The sequence below is a fragment of the Cupressus sempervirens genome, chromosome 2 (genome assembly GCF_028749045.1).
Source record: "Cupressus sempervirens isolate cs-2001-9-10 chromosome 2, ASM2874904v1, whole genome shotgun sequence".
Lineage (NCBI taxonomy): Eukaryota > Viridiplantae > Streptophyta > Pinopsida > Cupressales > Cupressaceae > Cupressus > Cupressus sempervirens.
The window spans coordinates 31,113,425-31,119,234 of NC_143119.1; positions in this window are offsets into that span (position 1 = coordinate 31,113,425).

Consider the following 5,810-nt stretch of genomic DNA (forward strand, 5'->3'; position numbering starts at 1 on the left):
TTTTTTAATTTTCTATTGATTTGTTTATAAAAGCCTATGTGAATATAAAATATTATTAGTTTCTGCCTTTCGCAGGAAACTAATGGAATCACCTAGTTCCATATTAGTTCTATAATCTAAAAATTTCATTGATATACCAATGTTTGCAAAAGGTTTATTAATTTGCATTTTTTCAAATTGAAAAATACAATTTTTTTAAAACTTTATTGGTTCATGATGAAAAAGGCAATGAAAAAATTCAATTTTCTTCATAAAAAATACAACTATTTTTTTCAACACCTCTATTAATGCAAGCATTAATTGCAACCTTATATTTTCTTGTGACAAGTGGATTAGTTTAAATTAGAATTTAATTATTTTTATTTTTACATATCTAAACCAATGCTTTTAATAAATTTTCTTTTATTTTTTATTTATATATATAATTTTATTAGATTATACATTTATTTAACATATATAATTTTTACTATATTGATATTTTTAATTTATACTTTAAAATACATAATATTAATTTTGTATCAATTTTAATAAAGTTCAAATTATTTAGCTTGGTATATTATCAACTTTAATTATTATAAGTGTGTTTGGTTTTTTTAAAACATAAATGTTATTTTAAAATTAATTTATGTTTTTTTTAATGCATTATATTTAACCTTAAGAATATTGTCCAGCTTCTGCAATTGGATAAATTTGTCACTTGAACAAGATATATCAAACAATTTAATAATTGAAATTAATCAATTTAACTCTTTTTAAAAAAAATTATACAATTTTATCTATATCCCATGTATAGTATAATTAGTTTATAAATATCTTTGGTATGATAAATGTTCTTTAGGATGTCATCTAATTTTAATTTAGCATGATACTATAATGTTTATTTATATATTCTTTTACTATTTTAATTAATATACATCATTGCAGTTATATAATTTAACAAGTGCTACGTCGTGGCATGTACTTGCCTAATAGTTATTAGACTAATTAGAAATTAGGATTTAATTTTTAAAAAAAAATTATTATACAAAAATTAGAAAAATAGAATTAGTATGGAGTTAAGTTATAGTTTTTATACTAATTAAAAATTATAATTTAAATAATAAATTTAACACTTTTACTAAAATATTATGTCTTTATAGTAAATTGAAAAAAATTCTAAATTTGCATTACATTTATGAAGGGTATACAAAAATTCTAATATTGGTTAAAATAAAGACAAGAATTTACTAATTTTAACTTCAATTAAAATAAATTCTAATTAGGTACAAAATAATTTAAATATTTTATTAGAATATATATAATTATACAAATATACATTTAAAATAGTTTACTAAATTATTTAATTTTAATTTTTAAAAATGAAGTTAGTGAAGAAGGTTCTAACCAATCCTTCTCTAGATTTAAAATTGTATAATTTATAGATTATTGCATATCAAAATGTTATCAGAATCACCTAGCTTAGGATTAACCCAATAAACTCTTTTTTCTTGAATTATTATTTTTTTTAATAATATAATTATTTCTTATTCAATTTACAAATTGTGATATTGAAATCTATGTAAAAGAAAATTTATGTCAAAAAGTATGCGAGAATCTAGCTGAAAATAAATGAACATGGAGGTAGCCTCCGAGAAAAGGGGTCGTATAACACTAAATAAAAAGAACCAATTATCATTCAGATAAATAGTATAGATAATATATGAGAATAATAAATTTATATAAAAACTTTAGAAATATTTGATAAAAAAGAAAAATAGTTCATTTTCATTGGTTGGTTGATTCTAAACTAATTCACTTATTATGCAAACTGAATGCAATAGTACTAGCCTACCGGCAAATACAATAATATACTAACTATACTCGTAATTTAATGGGAGTGGGACCCACGACCCATGGGGCCACCACACCATTCACCGGTGCCGTTGGATGTTTATAGATCAACGACCAAAGTTGAGTTTCGGGATGAAAGGAAAAAGAAACCCTGTCATTTCAAACGCGTCCCGAAAACATGACGTGTCACTAAACTCTTCGGTCAACCAACAAATAACAATGTAGTTTCAATTTGGTGATGATGTGACACTAACACGTCTGACTCGTGATGTGAGCCATCCCGATACCTGACTACCTTGGTAAATGGGAGTGGGACCCACGACCCACGGGGCCACCACACCATTCACCGGTGCCATTGGATGTTTATAGATCAACGATCGAAGTTGAGTTTCAGGATGAAAGGAAAAAGAAACCTTGTCATTTCAAACACGTCTCGAAAACATGACACATGTCACTGCTCAGTTAACACATTGACATAATCACATTCCACTTGCAGTTAACAGTGACGTTATGAATGACATTAATACATTATGATGGGTTAGGTAACACTAGTGGTCCACGATTCCACTCACATTTATACCGAAAGTGTACTGTGTGACAAGTGTGATGACTATAGACTATAGAGTACATATTGTACAATTTTGGCATGTTAAGTTTCTTTAATTTTGCAGTTATACGTTGTCTGCAGATTTAGAAATTAGAAAGGAGTTACAAATTACAATTTACAAAGTTACAGTGCAATAAAGTTACAGATTCTTAATTTATGGGTTGAAGATTGTGGTCCGAGGAAAGCAACAAACTACAATCTCTAGACTCTCAGCTCTCTGCAAAAATTAAAACTAAGGGCAACATGAACGTGAACGGGTAAGTGTAACTACTAAAATCCTGAAAATTTACGTCCCGCATTTTAAATTTTACAACTTTACTGTTTATATTATATAAAAAAATTTAGTCTGTAAGGTTTTACTTTTGAATCACCCCTGTAGGCTTGTAGCTGTGTTTAAATATTTACCATGATGGGCAAAACAAATACCAAGAATAACATGGGAAAAATAACAGAATTCCACAATATGCTTAAAACACCAGGTTTCAGTGATTTATTCCATGATATACATGATCCTGTTATTCATGGAAACAAGGGTATAATGGAGATAAGATTTGCACTTGAAAACAAGTGGAACGATCCAAATAAGGCTACAAAATTTTGTTCATTTAACCCTAGTGTAAATGCAACTGCAAATAAAATTGCACCATGGCTAGCTGGGTCGACACACATGGTGTTACCTCAAGTATTTCGTTGCCCAAAAATTGTTATGCTCTGCACCGAAAATTATGATGAAAATAGAAAAATAATTGTGAATAAAATTACCCAGGAGAAATTTTTGTCCATAACTGAGAGTGAATTTGCTAGTTTGTTGAACCTAGGGTTTCAACAACAACAGTCAAACGTACATATTGACCTGGAAAAGTTGGTAGATGATTATGAAAAATTAGATGCAGAATAGAGAGATTTTTATATCAGAGGAATAACAAGCGGTTGTAGGCTGAGTCCAAATCACATGCCTTGTTATGATTTTGAATTTTTTGTGCCATGGGCACAATACAATATTTCCTTGCTAGCATTTTGTTTGGGATTGGATAGTAACAAACAAGTGGATGCTAGCATTCTTGAAATGCTTTATCATATTCATTTAAAAAAAGAACCAGTAAAATATCATTTTATTCAGCACATTGTTCGTTGCATTCAAGATCAATTACTAATGATTCAAAGAGGTTCAAAGAAGATATTTAGATTCACAACCTACTTGTGCTATCTTCTCCTAGCAAAGCATCGTGCATTATTTGAGGCAAACAAGTTTTGTAGTCAGACTCAAGGCCAAAATCCAATATATGAGTGGACACCTTAGATAAGGATGATTGATAACAGAAGGAACTACAACAATTTTGTAGACTTCTTTTTGGCACCAATGTACCATAAAATTACAGGCACTCCAATGCCTAGATTGCCTGTTACTTGTAGAAATTGCATTCAACTCGAAAGTGAACTACAATTGGCTGACTGGTACTTAATGGAAGAGTACACTGTGTTAAGGTTCTACGGTTCATGGGTAGAACCCTACAAACTTCCAATACATGTAACAAAGAGGGTATTTGCATTGGAATATGTACGACAAATGGAGAGCACAGATGTACTCTTTCATGGTCAGCAAAAGAAAATGATATTTACCTCCTTGCCATTCTCCTTTGGAGGGTTCGCATTTGAGAGAAGAGGATTCAAAGTGGCAGAAGCCTTTTTTTCAATTTTTCAATTTGATGTTGACAGTCATTGGCAGTATGATCCACTGAACATAATTGGAGCAAGGCTTAAGGGCATTGGGACTTCTGCAAGCAAATATCAACATGAAAGTATGCCTTTGATTGAAAATTTTAAAAACATGGACTCTTGGGAGGAGGTCAAAAAATAGATGGAGAAATATGCTACTGAAAATAATATGTCAATACAGGAATTGTCATCACAAATAATGGCATTTCACAAACAGAAAGGAAAAGTGCAGGGCATGACATTGTCCAATTTCTACAAGAAAGCTGATAAATCATCTATAAAACCTATTCCAAAAGAGCTAATGAATGATTGTATAGATGCTGGATGGAGTCGAAGCAAAATTTCTCAATTTTGGGAAATGAGGAAGAATCTCGGTGAGCCAAAGACCTCTTTAGATCGTGATGAGGCTGAAGAGGATAGAATATTTGATGAATTATGGAATAAGGAGCATCCAACTGAAGCACATCACAGTGATACTGATGATGATGATTACGATGACCAAGATTCTTTGAATCCCTCATCCAGTACACAAATTCAGAGAGGAGTTGATGCATCCACCAAACTTCTATATAGCAAAGGGGCAGAAATTGTAGAAAAAATGGGCTACAAAGGTTTTGGTGGTCTGGGTCCCAGTGGAGAAGGGGTTTGGTTACCACCTCAACCACCAGCTGTAGCACCAAAACATGGTAAAAAACTAGGCCTTGGGCATGGAGATCAATCATCAACTCAGTCAATTCCATCCACATTGGATTCATCTCAGTTAATTAAATTTGTTCCTTCTTCATTTATAGTTCCACTTCCAAGCACTCAGATTCAATCCGAATCAACTGTCACTCCCATAGCTATAGATATCATGGGTACAACTACAACTAGTGGTCTGAAAAGGACATTGTATATAGATGCAAAAAAATTTGGTCCTGGAGATCAAGAAAGTGTAAAGAAGCAGAAGGTTATGACAAGTATTAGTAGTACTACTAGTACAACAATGCCAATGGTGACTGTGAGTCCAACAATTGCCCATCCTTCAGGACAAAACCCTCAGAATAATCCACAAACCCCACTAATGGGTCTAGGTGTTGGTTATCCTCATGGTATTGGTGGAAGCTTGTACATCAGAGCAAGTGCTACTGCTATTTCACCATTCAAATATTCAATTGTCTCACAAAATCTTGATTTTCGTTACAATGAATTTGTAATAATTATGAAAAATCAAAAAGCAAGAATAGACAAAATAGTAAGACAATGAAGATGGAAGCAATTGTTGTAGCTTATGATGTAGAACCTGCAACCAACAGGCTATTTCCCATGTATGACCCAGATAAAGATATGATGGAGTTCATGGTTGTTATGCCCCAGCTAGAGATAACAATCCACCAGAGAGTCAGTTAGATCCATTTGAATTTCAAGTTAGCACCCTCCAAATGGATTTATCCAAAATTAGAAATGTGGAAAAGACAAATGTGTCCAAAATGACCAACCAAGTGGTCTACAGTTCAGTGATGAAGTTGGAGAGAGAGAAAGGAAAGCTTCAGGCCACAATAGATAACTTAAAGGCAGACCTGGAAAATGTAAAGGCAAGTGAGAAAGCAGGAGTAAACAGATGTAAAGAATTGGAGAAAAGGATAAAAAATTCATCCTCTAGCTCTAAAGAAGCAAT